General features: G+C 35.2%; 1 protein-coding gene across 3 annotated transcripts in view; it reads left to right on the top strand.

Moving 5' to 3' along the window:
• Positions 1–21,879, top strand: part of LOC149212050 (MADS-box protein SOC1-like) — a 426,272-nt gene that overhangs the window by 371,385 nt on the left and 33,008 nt on the right. The gene's annotated exons all lie outside the window — the stretch shown is intronic.

Raw genomic sequence — 21,879 nt, 5'->3', positions numbered from 1 at the left:
GTATGCCCTTGAAATGGCATCATCATTCTAGTCATGTGTTCATTGTTCATAAGATTTTTTCTCAAAAAAGATAATTATTTTGGATAATAACCAACTTAGATGTTGATTCTTTTGTTACAATTCATCTTGTTGGAGTTGTGACTCAATTTAAAGAAATCAATCTTCTTCCATGCATGTTGTAAACATATTTGAATATCAATGAGAGTAGCCTTGTCGATTTTGATTTTGTTATGAACAATTGAGAGTGTTATAATGTTTAGTAATTCTCGTAATTGATCAAGTCTAGTCATTTTCTCAAAAACTCAATTAAATGAAAGGCGTCAACTTCAACTAAAAATGCACCTATTTATAATGAAAATTCAACTTAATTTCTTTACTGTAGTGTTGAAATTTAAGAAATCTCTACCTCCAAGAAATTTAGAAATTATGGTGTAGAATTGTAAATGCTCATGAAATTTTAATCTAAATCAAAAGACACAATCCTACTCGACCTCTCTGTGCAATTTAATTCACAATTTAGAACAATATTCGCAAAAATGCATCATTAAATACACAATTACAAAGATGTTTGTAAGGGAAAACCATTGTTAAAAACCCCTTCAGCATTGTTTTCATTAATACTGATAGAGAAATTATTACAATTGCTTGCTCGCTCTAAGTACAACTTGCAAGTGAACAATTATTCTCTCTGCATGCACTTGTGTTTCCTGTACTTTCTTAACTGGTTGTACTCACATTGCTACCTGTACTTGCACTACTGCCCACTCACTCTAAGAACAACCTGCAAGTGAATAATTGTTCTCTCTACCTACACTTGCGCTACCTCTACTCACGCAACTGGTTGTATTCATGATGTAACCTGCACTTACGCTACTGCCTGCACTAGCTCCTATTTCCTTGTGCAATTCCTCAGGAAATTAGGCCCATATTATTTAGGAATTTTCTCCAAAATGCTTCCACAATTCCCAAGGTTTATCATCTGACTATGTAATGTAACCCCTGTACACTCATGACTAGTTTGCAACTAATGTTACATTGCCTTGGAATCTCCACCATAGCTGGAGGACTCAAATTATTTGCATGAACTAGCTATTTTTGGTTGATTGATTAGTTAACTGGATGATCATTGAGTTCGATTGTTTCGCACTGCAAAAATGACCTCTAACTAGTTCTATCAACAATTAGAACAAGTTTAATTGAATACAACTGGAAGTAGGTAAACTGGGTTGCTACCAATTAGCAATCACACATGCATAACTGAACTCCAAGCCCTCTAACTCAAATTTACTAGGTTAACTGAGTGACAAGAGCCATGTCACCTCAGTTAATTTCATCCAGCTTGTGTGATGATGTGGAAATTCAAATTTTCTCAATTTGACCAAGGAAAAATCAAATTGAGACTTTCTTGTTGTGTTTTTCAACACTCCCTCTCAGTAAGAAAGGGACTATCCACCACCCCTATCCTGCACTTGTGGAACTTGAACTTCCCTCTTGACAAGGAATTATCAAAATATTAGCATCTTATTCCTCTTTCGCAATGTATTGTAGCAACATTATTTGCCTCTGCAGATAGGCCTCTGAATGGTGATACCAAATAACTATATGCTTGGACTGATCGTGAAATAGTTGTCGAGTATGGAACCTAGTTATCTTCATGACTCAAAGGTTTTGTTTCAACTGTGTCTGGGTCCCAGTTCCTAATGGGAGGACAATGTTTCCTGTTTAATCGCCATCAGGGGGGTCATGGGGGGGCAAGGATGACTTTTTTGAGACTCCCAATGGCAGGGGTGATTAGAGAAATTTTGAAGTCTAAATGGGACTCCTAAGAAAAATGTACAACCCAAATAAAATTTATAAGAACCAATAGGATTCAATATGATGATGTCAACCATGGGGGATGACTCACCATTTTTGGAGTACAAAAGTAAAATGGTTAAAAAAAAATAAAATAATAAAACTAATTTTTCAACATGTATTTTCAACCTATTTCCCCAAGGTTTTACTCAAATTTAGATAAAGAGTACTCGTTGGATGTAAAATTTAATTCCTCATTCAAGTAGTACCCATGTTGCATACTTTCGATGGACCATGTTGCACGAAAAATGAGAAACACATGGAAAAACGTTATTGCAATCACATCTTTTCATGTTTTTCTCATTTTTTGTGAAGAAAGGTCCATCAAAATCATGTAGCATGGGTACTTCTTGGATGAGGAATTAAATATTATATCAAACATGTGTTCTTGCTTGAAATTTGAGTAAACCCATAGGGAGATAAGTTGAAAATACAAGTTGAAAAAGTAGTTTTTCTTTTTTCTCTAAATTTTGATGATGTAATCTAATAATATTTTATTGTTTCCACTATTATTTTATAATTTCCTTAGAAGGCCCACTTTAAACCTCAAAATTCCTCTAATGTTGAGGGTAGCACGCCCCAAAGATAAAAATATATGAAAATTTGCCTTGTATAATATTGTAATTTTGTAGTCAACCTATACCGTTCATTAGGAAAACGATATGATGGTAGAAGTTATATTGATTTAGGGTTTTCTTCCCTTGAAGGCATCCCTTGGTTTATATGAGAGAATTGTATTACAACTAGGCATTCTCATTCTGAGTGAGAAAGAAAGAGGAGACCGTGTGAGAGAAAAGAGGAAATTACAGCATATTTGTTGTAGGTTGTATCTCTTCATTTTGTTGGATAATATAAAAGGAAGGAGTGGTTGTTTCTCTTTGGACATAGCCCAAATTGGGTGAACCACGTATATATGTATCTCTCTTGTTTTATGCATTTTCTTTGTTTGTGTTTTCACAGTATTCTATGTGTTCCGTTTCTCTGTAAAATATAATTTTCTAACAATTGGTATCAGAGCCAAAGGTCAATTTGGCTGATAAACTTGTAGGAAAGAAGGGTTCCTAGTTCGAGTGAGAGCAATGGCGAAAGATGGTACGTTTCGGGTCAAGAAATTTAATGGCCAAAACTAACAGTTGTGGAAGATACGGATGGAACATTATCTGTATCAGAAAGACATATACCTACCCTTGAGCGGAAATACAAAGAAGCTGACAGTATGTCAAACAAAGAATGGGAGATTATCGACAGAAAGGAACTTGGAACAATACGGTTGTGTTTGGCAGTGTCAGTGGCATTTAATTCAAAGGAAACAACAACATATAGTTTAATGACGACATTGGCCACACTATATGAAAAACCCTGACCCTCAAACAAGGTATTTCTTATGAAGCGTTTATTTAATATGAAAATGTCATAAGGTTGATCGGTTGTTGATCATTTGAATGAATTTAATACAGTTACCAATTAGTTAAGTTCTGTAGGGGTAAATTTTGATGATGAAATTAGGGCTTTGTTATTTTTGTGCTCATTGCCAGAAAGTGGAATCGTTTAGTTATGGCCATTAGTATTTGTTTCTCTAATCTATTACATTAATTTTTTATGATGTCTTTCATGCTATCCTTAGCGATTAAATGCAATGGAAAAGATCCTGTGAGACATCAAGTAATGCTTTGACTGCAGAGACTAGGGGAAGAAAAATGGAAAGAGGAAAGAGCCCACGAAATTGTAGTAAGTCAAGAAAAGATAGATCCAAGTCTAAAATTGAGATATTGTGCTAGAACTGCGGGAATAAAGGACACCTAAAGAAAGACTGTATGTCTTGGAAGGGAAAAGAAGGGGATGCACAACAAGAGAACGATCATGAAGCAAATGTGACAGGTGACGTGTTTCAAGGTGCTTTGATTCTTTCATTAGAAAATATTATTGATGCTTGGGTGGTAGATTCAGGGGCCTCATTCCATGCCACACCTGATAGGAAACATTTTCATGACTATGTTCAAGGAGATGTTGGACAAGCTCATTTGGGTGATGATAAACCATGTAAAATCGTTGGAATGGGTAAGATTTTTATAAATAAAAAGAATGGAAACCAATGACTATTGAAGTGTTGGGTGTAGAGCCTAATTATATTCTATATTCAAAGGTATCGCCACATTGGACCCCGGTTCGAAATGCGTTGCCGCCCGTAAAATATTCGCTGCAGGGGGGGTCCGGGAGGGCGGCTGCGACCTTTGGGAGCCCCCCACCTGGCGAGGGGTTTCGGGGGCAGTGCCCCCGAAGCTAAAAACAGCTGTAAAATTGCCTTGTAAAAGCACAGTAATTTCTAGTCAATCTGGGCCGTTCATTAGGCGGATGATCTGACAGTAGAACTTATGTTTAGTGTAGGGTTTTTCGCCCTAGAAGGCAACCCCTCTCTTTGTATGAGGGCATTATATTTGAGGCTGTGTAATAGATGTGTATTCTGTGAGTGAGAAACCGAGAGGTGAGACTGTGAGAGAAAACAGAGGATATTACAGCGGATCTGCTGTAGGTTGTGTCTCTTCATTTTGTTGGATAATAGAAAGGAAGGACTGGATGTTCGGGGTGGACGTAGCCCAAACTGGGTGAACCACGTATATATGTGTCTCTCTTGTTTTATGCGTTTTCTGTGTTTACATTTCTGCAATATTTTATGTGTTCCATTGCTCCATAATATATAATTTCTAACAACTGGTATCAGAGCTGAAGGTCTATTTGGCTGATAAACTCGCAGGAAAGAAGGGTTCCTAGTTCGAGTGGGAGGAATGGCAGAAGATGGTAAGTTTAGGGTCGAGAAATTTAACAGCCAAAACTTCTCGTTGTGGAAGATGCAGATGGAAGATTATCTGTATCAGAAAGATCTATACCTACCGTTGGGCGGAAAATCAAAGATGCCGACGGGTATGACAGACGAAGAATGGAACCTTCTCGATAGAAAGGCACTCGGAACAATACTGTTGTGCCTTGCTGCGTCAGTCGCCTTCAACATTTCGAAGGAAAGCACGACAAAGGGTTTGATTCAGGCATTGTCGAAACTATATGAAAAACCCTCGGCCTCAAACAAGGTATTTCTCATGAAACGGTTATTTAATATGAAGATGTCGGAAGGTGGATTTGTTGCAGACCATTTAAATGATTTTAATACAGTTACAAGTCAATTATGTTTTGTAGGGGTAAACTTTGATGATGATGTTAGAGCTCTGTTATTCTTGTGCTCATTACCGGAAAGTTGGAACGGTTTGGTAATGGCCATTAGTAACTCTGTTTCTGGATCTAGTACTTTAAATTTTGATAATGTTGTCGGTGCTATCCTTAGCGAGGAAATGCGACGGAAAAGCTCCGATGAGACACCGGGAAATGCTTTGAGTGTAGAGTCTAGAGGAAGAAAAATGGAAAGAGGAAAGAGCTCAGGATATCGCAGTAAATCAAGGAAAGGCAGATCCAAGTCCAGATCGGGGATAGTGTGCTGGAAAGGTGGAAAGAAAGGACACCTAAAGAAAGACCGTAGATCTCGGAAGGGAAAAGAAGGAGATGCACAGGAAGAAAACAATCATGAAGCAAATGTGATAGGTGAGGTGTTACAAGATGCTTTGATTCTTTATTTCGAAAATATTACTGATTCTTGGGTGGTAGATTCAGGGGCTTTGTTCCATGCCACACCTGATAAGAAATACTTTCATGACTATGTTCAAGGAGATTTTGGACAAGTTCGTCTGGGAGATGATAAACCCTATAAAATCGTTGGAATGGGTAAGGTTCTTGTAAAACAGCAGAATGGAAACCAATGGCTATTAAAGGAGGTAAGGCATGTTCCAGATCTAAAGAAAAATCTGATTTCAACAGGGCAGTTAGGTGGTGAAGGTTGTGTGACAACTTTCACAGATAAAGCTTGGAAGGTCACCAAAGGAGCCCTGGTAATAGCAAAAGGCGAAAAGGTTGGTACATTTTATTTATGCAATGGTATTTCTAACTCTGTTAATGCTTTAACTTCCAAAGGAGCAAATGCAGCATTATGGCATCATAGGCTCGGACACATGAGTGAAAAGGGGATGAAGATTCTTCACTCAAGGAATTTGTTGCCAGGCTTGAAGAATGTTTATTTGGACTTCTGTGAGAACTGCACTTATGGAAAACAGAAGAGAGCCAAATTTCTCAGAGTTGGGAAAGAAAACAAGAACGAAAAATTAGAGCTTGTGCATACAGATGTATGGGGACCTGCTCAGGTATCATCTCTAAGTGGCTCTCATTATTATGTTACTTTTATTGATTATGCAACTAGGAAAACATGGATTTATGTATTAAGAATAAATCTGATGTATTTGATACTTTCAAGAAATGGAAAGCTTTAGTTGAGATTGAGACAGGAAAGAAATTGAAGTGTCTTAGATCAGACAATGGAGGTGAATATTGCAGCAAAGAGTTTGATAGGTACTGTTCAGAGCATGGAATTCGCAGAGAGAAGACAGTTCGAAGAACACCACAATAAAATGGTGTGTCAGAAAGGATGAACAGAACAATCATGGAGCGTGCAAGGTGCATGAGATTGCATGCAGGATTGCCTTTACAATTTTGGGCAGATGCTGTAGATACCGTTGTTTATCTAATAAACAGAGGGCCTTCAAGTTCCTTGGATGGTGGCGTTCTAGAGGAAGCATGGACAGGTAAAAAGGTAAACTACTCTATTTTAAAGCCCTTTGGTTATGAGGCCTTTGTCCATATAGATAAAGAAAATAGAACAAAGCTTGAGGCAAAGTCAAAGAAATGTACCTTTATTGGATATGGTGTTAATGATTTTGGTTATCGCTTATATGATAACAAAAATCACAAAATCATTAGGAGCAGAGATGTAATATTCAATGAAAAGGTCTTGTATAAGAATCAGTTGCAGGAAAAGGAAAACAAGGAATACGAAGTTCTTGATAAAATCACTGAAAAAGTAAAGGTGCTTGAAAATAATAATAATCAACAACAACAGGCACCCCAAACACCTGAAAGTGGTGTTAAAAGATCTACCAGGATAAGTAGACCCCCTGAACGATACTCTCCTTCATTATATTATTATTGTTGACTGATTCCGGTGAACCCGAATGTTATGAAGAAGCAATGCAGGTTGAAAGCAGGAAGAAGTGGGAGGTAGCCATGGAATAAGAGATGGAATCCTTAATGCATAACCAAACTTGGGATTTAGTCAGGTTGCCTGCAGGAAAAACTACATTGAAGAATAAATGGGTTTACAGGCTGAAGGAAGAAGATGGAGGAAAACAGAGGTACAAACCTAGACTTGTGGTGAAGGGGTTTGCACAGAAGAAAGGTATTGATTTTGATGAAATATTTTCTCCTGTTGTTAAAATGACTTCAATCAGAACTATTTTAAGTCTTGTAGCAGCTGAAGATTTGCATCTTGAGCAGTTAGATTTAAAGACAACCTTTCTCCATGGGGATTTGGAGGAAGAGATATATATGCAGCAGCCACAAGGATATGAGGTGAAAGGGAAGAAGAAACTAGTGTGCAGGTTGAAGAAGAGCTTGTATGGCTTAAAACAAGCTCCAAGGCAGTGGTACCTAAAATTTGACAAGTTTATGTTTGAACAAGGTTATACTAGATGTCACTCTGATCATTGTGTTTATTTGAAAAAGCAAAATGATGGCAGCTATATTATATTGTTATTGTATGTAGATGACATGCTTGTTGCAGGATCTAACATGCAGGAAATAAATGTGCTCAAAAGAAAATTGGCAAATTCATTTGCAATGAAGGATTTGGGAGCTGCAAAACAAATCCTTGGTATGAGAATAACTAGAGACAAGAAAAATCGTAAATTAACATTGTCTCAAAATGAGTACATACAAAAGGTGTTGAAAAGATTTAACATGCACAATGCAAAACCAGTTAGTACACCTTTTGCTAGCCATTTCAAACTTAGCAAGGAAATGTGCCCAAAGACCCAAGAAGACATGGATTATATGTCTAAAGTTCCATATGCATCATCAGTTGGAAGCTTAATGTATGCAATGGTATGCACAAGGCCTGATATTGCACATGCAGTGGGAGTTGTAAGCAAGTACATGAACAATCCAGGAAAGGAACATTGGATGGCAGTGAAATGGATTCTCAAATATTTGAAAGGTACCACAAATCAAGCATTATGCTTTGGTGGTTCAAACATTCCCCTAAAAGGATATGCTGATGTAGATATGGCAGGTGACAGAGATAACAGGAGGAGCACTACAGGATATGTATTTACTGTTGGAGGAACCGTTGTTAGTTGGGTTTCAAAAATCCAAATTGTTGTTGCACTTTCAACAACAGAAGCAGAGTATGTTGCTGCTACAGAGGCTAGTAAAGAAATGATTTGGTTACAAAGGTTTATGGGTGAATTGGGTAAGGAGCATGATAAAGGCACGTTATACAGTGATAGCCAAAGTTCCATTCATCTTGCAAAGAACTCAACATTTCATTCCAGGAGTAAACACATACAGCTCAAGTACTGTTTCATACGATCAGTGTTGGAAGATGGAGAGTTGAAGTTGGAAAAGATACACACTAGCCATAATCCTGCAGATATGCTAACAAAAGTTGTAACCAGGGAGAAACTGAGAATATGCTCAGTTTCAATTGGTCTTCAAGGATGAAGATGAAGATGAGAAATAGCCAGGTCCGAAGAGGAGTCATTGTCCAGCATATGGAGCGGCAGTGGAGTTGCTACAATCAGTCTCCAAGTGGGAGATTGTTGGGTGTGGAGCCTGATTATATTCTATATTCAAATGTATCGCCACATTGGACCCCAGTTCAAAACGTTGCCGCCCGTAAAATATTCGCTGCAGGGGGGGTCCAGGGGGGGTAAAATATTCGCTGCCTTGTAAAAGTATAATAATTTCTAGTCAATCTGGGCCGTTCATTAGGCAGATGATCTGACGGTAGAACTTATGTTTAGTGTAGGGTTTTTTGCCCTAGAAGGCAACCCCTCTCTTTGTATGAGGGCATTGTATTTGAGGCTGTGTAATAGATGTGTATTCTGTGAGCGAGAAACAGAGAGGTGAGACTGTGAGAGAAAACAGAGGATATTACAACGGATCTATTGTAGGTTGTGTCTCTTCATTTTGCTGGATAATAGAAAGGAAGGGCTAGCTGTTCGGGGTGGACGTAGCCCAAACTGGGTGAACCACGTATATCTGTGTCTCTCTTGTTTTATGCGTTTTCTATGTTTACATTTTTGCAATATTTTATGTGTTCCATTGCTCCATAATATATAATTTCTAACATGAAGGAGGTAAGGCATGTTGCAGATCTAATGAAAAATCTAATTTGAACATGGAAGTTAGGTGGTGAAGGCTATGTGATTACTTTTATAGATAATAACCTGGAATGTCACTAAAAGAGTTGTGGTAATAGAAAAATGAGAAGGTTCGTACATTGTATTTATGCAATGGTATTTCCAATTTTGTTAATGCTTTAACCTCCATAGGAGCAAATACAACGTTGTGGCATCATAGTCTCAGGCACATGAGTGAGAAGGGGATGCATATTCTTCAATCAAGAATTTTTTTGTCAGGTTTTAAGCATGTTGATTTATACTTCTATGAGGATTGTGATTATGGAAAACAGAAGAGAGTCAGATTTCTTAGAGTTGGGAAAGAAAGTAAGAGTGAAAACTTAGAACTTTTGCATATAGATGTATGGCGACATTTTCATGTATCATCTCTCGGTGGTTCTTGCTATTATGTTACTTTTTTTTATTATGCAACTAGGGAAACCTGAATTTATTGTATTCAGAATAAATCTAATGTATTTGATACTTTCAAGAAATGGAAAGCTTTGGTTGAGAATGAGATAGGAAATAAGTTTAAGTGTCTCAAATCAAACAATGGAGGTGAATATTGTAGCAGAGATTTTGATAATTATTGTTCAGAGCATTAAACTTGTAGAGAGAAGAAAGTTCCAGAAACACCACAGGAAAATGGTGTGTCAAAAAGCATGAACATGGCAATCATGAAGCGTGCAAGGTGGTATCACCAAAAAATGATCACCTAGTTATTTCTAACTAGGTGGATTGAAATACACCATGTAATATTAATTTTACCATAGTACAATCACTTTCACCATAGGAGATAGTCTAGTAAATCATTTTTATTGATTTATTTTCTAATTAAAACAAAAATAAAAACCCCATCAGAATGATTGAATAATTCATTATTTATTTTATTTTCTCTAGGAATAATTATTAAATCATTGTTTGATAATTATTCCTTGTCACATTTGACTAAATATCCTAGCAATAATTAAATAAATTACTATTTACTCATTATTCCTTATCCTTATTATTGGAATAATTGTTAAATTGTTATTTAATAATTATTTCAATTTCACACCATTCTTAATCCTCGTAAAATAATTAATAAATCATTTTATTTGTTAGTTATTTCTAAAGAAATATATTTTACCATTTTGAATATGTTTTCCCTCTCCAAAAAATATAATAAAGTATTCGTGGAAGTTATACCTTGATTTCATCAATATTATTATACTATTCTCCATTTTCAAGATTAACTCAATACTTTCTTATAAGTAGGAGGTATTTCCATTCATTATTCACCATAATCATTATCATCGTCACCATTATTGTCTATTTTCTTTGAGCTCACATTTGAATTATCCACATTGTTTTGGGTTTTTCACATATTAAAGAGAGAAGATTGATTACCGAAGCATCAAAGACATCAAGGGACCCAACACATAGAGGGGGATTTAAAGACCCTTTTGTAGATCTCCTTCACCAAGTGTCATCAATAAAATAATTTATTCATTTTAAAGTCTTTCGATATGGGTTATTGCAATGGATATCTATATTGTTGTTTTATTCTTTGGATCATATATGTTATTTTTGTTGCAGGCTTTTCAGTTCTTATTGTAGATCTGAATTGTAAGCAGCCACAAATTGTTGTTAGGGTCACTAGTCACCTAGTGACTTAAATGAAGTATTTTTGGTACACTTTCCAGGAAATTTCATACTAACAAATGGCGAGTCCAATGAATAAAATGGTGTGCTAGAAAGGATGAATAAGACAATTGTGGACCATGCAAGGTGCATGTGATTTCATATAGGAATTTTGGGTAGATGTTGTAGATACTTATGTTTATCTAATAAACAAAGGGCCTTCATTTTCCTTGGATGGTGGTATTCTAGAGGAGGCATAGACATGTGAAAAGCTAAACTACCCATTTTAAAGACTTTCGGTTGTCAAGCCTTTGTCCACACTAATAAAGAAAATAGAACAAAGCTTGACGAAAATATCAGATAAATGTACCTTTATTTGATATGGTGTTAATGATTTTGGTTATCTCTTATATGATTATGAAAATCACAAAATCATTAGGAGTAGAGATGTCATATTCAATGAAAAGGTCTTGTATAAGGATCATATGGAGCAAAAATAAAACAGATAATACACAGTGCTTGATGAGATCACAGAAAAAGTAAAGGTTCTTGAAAATCATAATGACCAACAGAAACAAAAACAATAACTACCACAACAACCAAAAACACCTCAAACACCAAAAAGTGGTGTTAGAAGATCTACTAGGACAAGTAAACCCCCTGAATGATACTCTCCTTCATTATATTATGTATTGTTGACTTATTTTGGTGCACCATAACGTTATGAAGAAGAAGTGTAGGTAGAAACTAGGAATAAGTGGGAGATAACCATGAAATAAGAAATGGACTCCTTTGTACATAACCAAACTTGGGACTTAGTCATGTTTCCTGCAAGTAAAACAAGATTCCATAATAAATGGGTTTACAGGTTGAAGGAAGAAGATGGACGTACAAAAAATTTTCTCCTGTTGTTAAAATGAGTGCAATCAGAACTATTTTAAGTTTAGTAAATTAGCAGCAGCGAAATATTTGCATATTAAGTAGTTAGATGTAAAGACAACCTTTCTCCATGGGGATTTGGAGGAAGAGATCTATATGCAACAACCACAAGGGTATGATGTCAAAGGAAAGGATAAATTAGTGTGTAGGTTGAAGAAAAGCTTGTATGGTGTTTATATTAAAAACAAAAAATGATGTCAACTATATTATATTTCTATTGTATGTAGATGACATCCTTACTATAGGGTCTAACATGCAGGAAATAAATGAGCTCCAATGAAAATTGGAAAATTCATTTGCAATGAAATATTTGGGTGCCGCAAAACAAATCCTTGGTATGAGAATAACTAGAAACAGGAAAAAAACGCAAATTAACATTGTCTCAGAGTGATTACGTACAAAATATTTTGAAAAGATTTAATATGCAAAATGAAAAACCAATTAGTACACCTTTGTTTAGCCATTTTGAACTAAGAAAAGAGACGTCTCCCAAGACCTAGGAAGAGACAAATTATATGTCTAAAGTTCCATATGCAACAACAATTGGAAGATTGATGTATGCAATGGTATACACAAGGCTTGATATTGCACATGTAGTGGGAGTTGTAAGAAGGTACATGAACAATCCAGGAAAAAAACATTGGATGGCAATGAAGTGGATTCTCAAGTATTTAGGAGGTACCAAAAATCAATCACTATGCTTTGGTGGTTCAAAAATTGCTCTTTAGGGATATGTTGATGCAGATATTGTGCGAGATAGAGATAACAAGAGGAGAACAATAGGGTATTTGTTTACTCTAGGTGGAACAACTGTTAGTTGGGTTTCAAAAATTCATAGTGTTTTTGCACTTTCAACAATGGAAGCAGAGTATGTTGTTGTTACAAAAGCTAGGAAAGAAATGATTTGGTTACAAAGGCTTATGGATGAATTAGGTAAGAAGCACGAGATGGGCAGGTTATACAGTGAAAACCAGAGTGCCATTCATCTTGCAAAGAAATAAACATTTCATTCCAAGACTAAACATATAAAACTCAAGTACCATTTCATATGGTTATTCTTGGAAGATGGACAATTGAAGATGGAAAAGATAGACACTAGCTAGGATCTTGCAGATATGTTAACAAAAGTTTTAACCAAGAAGAAATTGAGATTTTACTCAATTTCAATTAGTCTTCAAGTATGATGCTGAAGATGAGAAATAACTAGGTTTGAGTGGACTCATTGTCCAACAAGTGAAGCAATGATGGATTTTATATAATATGTCTCCAACCGGGAGATTGTTGCATGTGGAGCCTAATTATATTCCTGACTTAGAGGTTTTGTTTTATCCGTGTCTCGATCCTAGTTCCTAATAGGGCAACAACGCCACCATTTTAATCACCATTAGGGGGGGAATGGGGGGCCAAATTATTGTTGGTATAAGTTATATTAATTTAGGTTATTTTTCACTAAAAGGCAACCCTTAGTTTATATGAGGGAATTGTATTGCAGTTGGGGATTATCATTCCGAGTGAGAAAGAGAGAGGAGATTGTGTGAGAGCGAAGTGCAAATTACAACGGATGTGATATAGGTTTTATCTCTTCATATTACTAGATAATATAAAAGGAACGATTGGCTGTTTCTCCATGGACATATCTGAAATTGCGTGAATCACGTATTTTTGTGTCTCTATTGTTTTATGTGTTTTCTATGTTTATGTTTCCACACTGTTTTATGTGTTCCATTTCTTTGTAATTTATAATTTTCTAACAATATTGGATTCTTAGAGACCTTTATACAATTCTGATTATCACAATAGATCATAGTTGGAGCCATAATCTGAACAAATAGTCCCACAAGTATCTTTCTCAATCAGATCACCTCACATGTTTCTTGACTTGCAACCATGTATTATGCTTTCGTTGAAATGAGCACCACATATATTTGCTTCTCTGTTGTTCCAAGAAACCGCTGCAAACCCAACACTACAAATTCCACCTAATTTACTCTTTGGTGGAATGGACTCCCTTCCCAATCTACATCTATGAAGCCACAAAACTTCACTCCCTCTGTTCGTATGTACCATAATCCATACTAAGTAGTATCTCTGAGGTACCATAAAAAATGCTTAGTTTTCTTCCAAAATAATTTGGTTGGCCTAACCATAGCTTGTCTTAACTGGTTGACTACATAACACATATTTGGTCGTGTGTTCGTAGGATGCATTAGTGAACCCACTAGCTATCGATAAATGGTAGCATCCACTTCTTCACCCAAAGTGGCATCCTCCTTCCTCCAGTTGGTCACTAGAGGTGTCTCCATGGGTTTGCAACTCTCCATGTAGAATCTTTGTTGTATCTCATTTGCATAGTTTCCTTGAGACACAAACAATTCCCCATTGCCTTGCCATACTTCCAACCTGAGGAAGTAGTGCATGAGACCCATGTCCTTCATTTCAAATTCCCTTGCAAGGTTGTCCTTACAAGATCTTATCAGTTATTCATCACCAGTTAAAATCAAATCATCAACATACAAGGAAATAATAAGAAATTTACCATCTACCAAGATATGATAAAGGTTCACATCCTCTTGACTTTTGGTGAAGCCCAAATTGGTGACATAATTGTCGATCCATGTGTACCCAACACGGGGTTATTATTTGAGACCGTACAATTCTCGCTTGAGTTTGCACACATGACACTCAATCAAATTGTCAAAAACTTATGGTTTCTTGATGTACATCTCCTCCTAAATAACCCCATTGAGGACTGTTGTTTTCACATCCATCTGGTGGATCTTCCACCCCATCTATGCAACTAGTGTGAGAATTGATTTAATTGATGAATACCTTACTGTAGGAGCAAAGGTTTCTCATAGTCAATTCCCTCAACCTTAGAGAATCCTTTTAGCCAAAAATTTGGCCTTATACTTCTCTATGCTTTCGTTTTCTGCATGGTTTACTTTGAAGATCCATCTCGAACCCACTACTAATTTATCTGTTGGTCCTGGAACTAATTCCTAAACACTATTCTTTATAATGGATTCATATTCCTCCAACATTGCATCATCCCAAACATGTTTCACTACTAGTTCCTCAAAAGAGGTTAGCTCAGTCTCTACAAGTTCAGTCATTAGAGCCATGTAGCCAGTGTACCTCTCACATGACCTACTTTGCATGTACAAATTTGAAGGAGCTCCCACATTCTCCGTCGCATCTTGCATAAGTCTATCAACTTCCTTAGTTCTTTTTCTACCTTCTCTAGATGGTTCTGTTGGGTGTGGAGCCTAATTATCTTCTGTATTTAAAGGTATTGCTGCATTGGACCCCAGTTTGCCGCTCGTAAAATATTTTCTGTAGGTGGGTCCGGGGGGGGCAACTGTGACCTTTGGGAGCCCCCCCCCCCCCCGGGGCAGTGCCCCCGAAGCTAAAAATAGATGTAAAATTTCCTTGTAAAATGTTGTAATTTCGTAGTCAATTTGGGTCGTTCATTAGGCAGAGATCCGACAGTAGAAGTTATGTTTAATTTAGGTTTTTTTTGGCATATAAGGCAACCCCTAGATATATATGAGGGAATTTATTTTGTCTATGTATATCTGTATTCTAAGTGAGGAAGAGAGAGGAGATTGAGAGCAAAGAGGGAATTACAGTGGATCTGTTGTAGGTGGTATCTCTTCAGTTTGGTGGATAATATAAAAGGAAGGACCGGTTGTTCCTCCGTGGACGTAGCCCAAACTGGGTGAATCACATATATCTGTGTCTCTCTTGTTTTATGCGTTTTATGTGTTTATATTTCTGCAATATTTTATGTTTCCCATTTCTCTATAATATATAATTTCCTAACAAGTTCTGATTGATTTTGTGTCTCCACTCTCTGCTCCTCAGTTTGTGGTTTCTCCACAACTTCTTGAAGTTCCTCCTTTGGAGCTAAAATATTTTCTTTAGGTGAGATCTGAATCTCCCTCTCAAGAGAGCACCACATTGCTTTTTCTTCATCAAACTTCACATCCCTTCGCTCAATTTTCATTATGAAGGATGACAAGTACACATGGTAATTATGAGGAGGTTCTGTGTAACCCAAAAATACTCTCAACTTTGCTGTCAGCTCAAGCTTCTTCCTTGATTCTCTGGAGACATGGTAGTAAATAGAGGCTCCAAAAATCCTAAAGTGTGACACATCTGGATTTCTCCCCGAGAAAACTTCCTCTGATGTGATCATACTAGGAATCCGATAGGAGTCCAGTTCAACAAGTATACTTTTGTTTTACATGCCTATGCCCACAAATGCAGTGGTAGGCCTTGGTGATGTAGCGTAACTCTTGCAGCTCCAACAACGTTGTGGTTCTTTCTCTTAGATACCTCATTCTATTGCGGGTTGTGGGGTGTAATCAGCTGTCTTCAAAAGACTTCTTCGCGTAGAAATCCTTGAAGTCATTCAAAACATAATCACCTCCATTTTCACTCCTAAGAGCCTTCACTTTATTATCGATGTCTTTCTCAACTAGTTCCTTGAACTCTACAAACTTTGAGAACATCTCATCTTTCTTTTGCATGAAGAAAATCCAACACTTCTATTTGTTAATTTAATTGATGTTAAATTACTACATAAATTATCGACCAGGGTTAGTAGACTCATGAAATGTATGTGCATTGTTTATACTAGGAGTCCTTATTATTCAAACAATTCTTAAACTAAATTGAGATATCAAGATGCACATGTTTTGTCAACAACTATCACTCTTACACGAAAGTAAACATGTCACCCTTTAACAGAAATGAAACTAAGTTTATCACACTTGCTTAAAAGAAATATCACACTTTCTCAAACGAGAGATCACACTTGCAGAAATAAATATCACACTTGATTAACTAAATAATGAAATTAAATATAAATCAATCTAACATAAAAGAGAAATTAAATATATAATCATAATAATTGGAAATTAAAATCTTCTTTACTCAAATGTATTTTAACTCAGATGTAACTCAAACTATAATACAAATCCTAAATCAATCCAAACTCTGTCATACTACTTTTCATGTGCATAAGACATCTCAGATTCACTCATTCATCTTATCCTACAACACAATGATTAAACAAATTCTTCTTTAAATTCAGTCCTAAATATTCATTCAAAATCGAAACTGACAGTTAGATGAAGTAATTAATTGTTAATTATAAAATTCATAATTGAAATGTTAATTCAAAATGATAAAACATTACAACTCTAGGGGGGCCTCCTGCGAGATGTAGGTAACTGCACAACCTCTTGAAAGGATTATATACGCATTGAGATAACGAACAACAAAGGTATAAAAAAAGAAAAGTTTTTATAACTGTAAACATAGTTTTCGAAACAATATGTAAGAATTGTTTATCATGTTGAGAGTTAGACTTATAACCTCTATCAATAACAGTTTTAGAGATTTATGAGTCTATCCTACTCGATAGAGACTAAAAATAACATAAGAAGATAATATGACATGATTTCCTCATGATTTTCTATTAGAGAAGCAAATCATGAAGCTAAATATCTGCATCCATTAATTTTCTCACTCATCTGGTTCGCCTTCGACTCCTTCGCTGGTTGCGTTCCGAGTTGACTGGGCTTATGCAACGTTCTTATCATCGATCCAGGTCATGAAGATAAGTAAATATGATTATGCCAGCTATTAGCCACCTACCCATATGTCTCATTCCTCGACTGGATTTTTTATAACCCATCAAACCTTCAACTATGTTGCACAATCAGTCATTAGCTACAAAATTGGTATAATTCAGTAGCTTATGCAAATATTGAGTTAAATAATAAATAAAAATGAAACTTATGAAATAAAAGATGTTTAAGTACCTGCTATTTACATGAACATTGTAAATTGATACTCGATTAGAGTTATTAGAGTCAAAAAGAAGTAGGATGTAATGTAAGAAGGTTGTAAAAAAGAAACAATTTTCCACTTCAACATTCCCCCACACAAAAGACATTGCATGTCCTCATGCACAAAATTTCAAAATTTTGTAATCCTCCTTTTTGTATTGAGCTTCTTCAGAGGCTAGACCAAGAAAATCTAATTTAGTTCTTCTTGCTCTCCTAATATTAATTGTTTTCATCCTTTGTTTCTTTGTCACGATCTTGTTCTGCAAACTTGTGACCCTTTTCTTAAGAAATTAATTTTTAACTTCAATTTCTTATTTTTCTCATACCATAAACCAAGATGTTATCATTTTGAGTTCTTTGGATTTCATTTTTTGTCTTTATTGTTTCATGTTCCTGCTTCAAATGTATATTTAATAGCTCAAATTCATAGATTTCCTGCATAAGAGTGTTTACAATTTGGGGTTCTTCTGGAGGATCAAAATGAATTCCTTCATGTAACATTTCTTCTTGGTTTGAGGATGATTCAACAATTTTTCCTGTAGCTCTTTTTTCCAAAATTTTTATGTAGTTGTATATTTCTTGCTATACAAGATCAATTTATGGAGTTCTCCTATTTGGACTTGCAACTGGTGATGGAACTTTGGGTTCCTTGTCTTTTTCTAAATTGATAAATTTTCGATATTGATGAGACTTTGCATGTATTGGTTTGTTAAGCTTTCCACTTCTTGTAGTTGATGGTGATTTTTAAGTAGTATGAGGACACTTTTTAACCTTTTCTTGTTATGTTTCTCCTTTTGATGTACTTTCCCCTTTATTGTTGACTTTAGTTCATCTAACATTTTTATCTTAAGAGTTCCAACACACTTACAAGAGGGGTTTCATCATCAGAATATTGATCTCGTTGTGGTTCTTGCGCAGGTGAGTTTTCCTTAGGCTTTGAGGGAAACTTTCTTCTACTCTTTCTTGTTTTCTTACTAGGCACTTCTTGTTCAGCTTCTTTAAAATGATTTCTAATTAGAAAATATTCCTAGTTATCCCCTTTGCTTTTCAGATGGGCTTCAATTAAAATTTGCACTAACCCGTGATGGTACAAGGCACTATATATGGACTGTATATTCCTTTGAATGTTTCCAACCAATTTTCTCAAACTACGAAGTAGGGAGTATGGTAAAGTGATTTCATTACCATCAATAAAATTCATCATCAGGTAAGCATGGTAAAAGAACATGTTTCCGAACCTACCTTCATAATTTTTTAGTTTTTGAATAATCAATAACAAATTTATCCATTTATTATTTAAGGTTGTGACTGGGATTCCCTTCTTAAATACAGAGATATCCATCCCTGAATTTTTAAGGATGACCTCCCATTCTTTCTCCTTAATCTTCGAGTTTTTGAACCAGCTTTCCCCGATTCTCGGTAATCTGATAAATTCTACTAGAAATGACTCTGTCAAAACCAACCTGATGTCTCCAATCTCCACTTTTATACCATCATATGCCCTATAAAATGATTTAGTAACATATTTCTCATCCCCATCAAATTTTTCAACAAATCCTAACCATTGAGCTTGTTTTAATTGTTGTTTCACCTGTGGGTATCGTTTAAGAAATTTAGTGCCATTCGGTTCTGAGCGTACAATCACTTCCATGATGAAGAAGTCTTAGTCCCTAATTTCGCTTTTTGACAGGGTTATGGAAGGAGTTTGGTTATGGAGTAGGTCAAAAAGATATAATTTGAGTAATAGGTGAGGCGTTTTCGGCAATGGAACAAGGCAGAGTGGATTGGATATGATGCAAGGAAACGTGATGGTATGCGAAGGAAGTGGTATGATATATGGAAGGAAGGGAGTTGAATGATAATAAGGTTTCATATCAGATTCATATCCTTCTAATAAGATATAGATATTTTTCTTAGAATGAAAGTCATGTCGTAATGATGGTAATCATTATACAAAATGGTGGTAACAACGGTCATTCATCTATTTAATTTCATAATTCAATGTTCTTCCCTTTATTACCTAACTAATATTTACATACCTTCTATTTTGCCTTACTTATTTTTGGATTTGTCCTTTTGTAGGTTGTACTGAGGTTGCTTTAGCTGTGATCTTCATTCAATTTGCCTTTGCCATGATCTTCATTTTCCCTAGTTTCAATCTATCAAGTCACTGCAGAATTGCATGAGAGTTGTAGATTATTGACAATTTTGTAGTTGTCTTATTTTTCAAATGAGGAAAAAAAAGAAATGGGACAAGAATAGGGAATTAAAAATCAAATCTATGTTGCTAAGGATTCTTGGTTTTCAACTTAGATTTTCTGTATAAGCATGCCAACATTGTTGGTTTTCATGTTTATACAGTTTTTTTTAATTTTCACACACACACACAAATATATATATATATATATATATATATATATATATATATATATATATATATATATATATATATATATTATTATATTATTATTTTTTTTATCTAATATTTCTAAAAAAGAAAGTAGAAGGCTAAGTTAGAGACAAAGAAGAATCTTCCTTGACCAACTTTAAATCAAGATTATCTTGCAAATTTCTTATCAACTCTTCCTTTATTAATTGTTTATGATATATTCGTAATCTATGACCATTTACAAGGAAAGTTAATTTTTCTTCATCAGTGGTTTTGATCCGACTACTCCTTTTCAAAGATAGTTTTAATCTCATAAGGACCAAGCCAAGGAGTTTGAAATTTTCCTTGAAAATCTTTAAACTTTGAATATAAAAAAATGCCCAATCACCAAGCTAGAATTTTCTTTCTTTCTTAAACTTATCATGCCAATTAGATCTTTGTTGTTGGACTATATTTGTTCTATGAATAGCATCTTGTCATATCTCATCAAGTTCATTCAATTTCTCAATTTTGTGTCTTTGGGCTTATGATAGATCAAGACCCAATTTGGATGTTGTTTTAAAAGTCTTTATTTGGAACTCGATAGGAAATAAGAAATGCTTTAAATAAACAAATTCATAAGGAGTGTGTCCTGTTGTGTTTCTCCATGTGGTACGATATGCCCATAAATATTCTAGAAGCGTTTCTGCCCAATATCTTCTGTGCAATTGCAAAATCTTGGTAAGAATTGGTTCAATTACTTTATTGGTAGATTTAAATTTTCCATTTCCTTGTGGATGATATGGAGTAGACTTCTCATGTTTGATTTGTATTCCTCCATTATCTTTTGTACTAACTTGTATTTAAATTAAGTACCTTGATCTATCACAATTTGCTTTGGGACACTGAAACGAGTGAAAATATCCTCAAAAAGAATGAAACTACAACATTTTCAGTAGCAAAAGGAAGTGCTTTAGCTTCTACCCATTTTGTGACATAATTTGTACAAACAAGAATGTACCATTTTTGTCTTGATGGTCGATTAATTGGACCAAAAAAATCTAAAGCCCATTTCTCAAAAGGCTTAGTAAGTACTTGGGGTTGTAGAGGCATTTCATTTAAAGAAACATTTTTTCCCATTCTTTGACAAATGTCACGTCTCTTAACATATTCTTTGGCATCCTTAAAAAGAGAAGGCCAGTAATATCCTAAGAGGAGGACTTTATAGGTTGTTCTTTTATAGGCGAAATGTCTTCCACATGGTTCGTCATGACAATATTTTAGTATCTCTGGTACTTCATCCTGTCTAACACATCTTTGAATGATTAAGTCAGGTCGTGTTTCGTACAATTCTCCATTTATCCATGAATAATATGCACTAGTTTGAATAACTATCTTTTTTCTTGAAGAGACAAATATGAAGGTAACTTCCCTATGGCCAAATAGTTAGCAATATATGCAAACCAAGGAGATTTAATAGATAACACAAAAAACAATTCATCAAGAAAATCATCTTTTACACGAGCATCTTTATTATCATTTTGGATTCTAGATAGAAAATCAGCAATTGTGTTTTCCTTTCTAGGTCTATCCAAAATAGTAACATTGAATTCTTGTAATAACAATAACTATATTGTAATTCTTCCATTAGTAATTGATTTATTCATTAAATATCTAATTGCAAAATGATCTGTGTGAATGAAGGTTTCATAACTAGCGATATAATGTATGAATTTATTGATGGCATGTACAACAACAAAAAACTCCTTTTCTCTTACAGTGTAATACAACTCTACAGGGGTCAAATTTTTGCTTATATAGTAAATGGCATAAGGAGTTGAATCTTTTTGTCCTAATACAAATCCTAAAGTTGTATCCAAGGCATCATTCGAAATGTGAAAAAGTA

Source organism: Pinus tabuliformis, chromosome 1_1 (assembly GCF_031772625.1).
Source record: "Pinus tabuliformis cultivar Carrire ecotype Pingquan chromosome 1_1, CPIR1, whole genome shotgun sequence".
Taxonomy (NCBI): domain Eukaryota; kingdom Viridiplantae; phylum Streptophyta; class Pinopsida; order Pinales; family Pinaceae; genus Pinus; species Pinus tabuliformis.
Note: the sequence above shows the minus strand (reverse complement) of the source record. Positions and strands in the feature narration are given on the sequence as shown.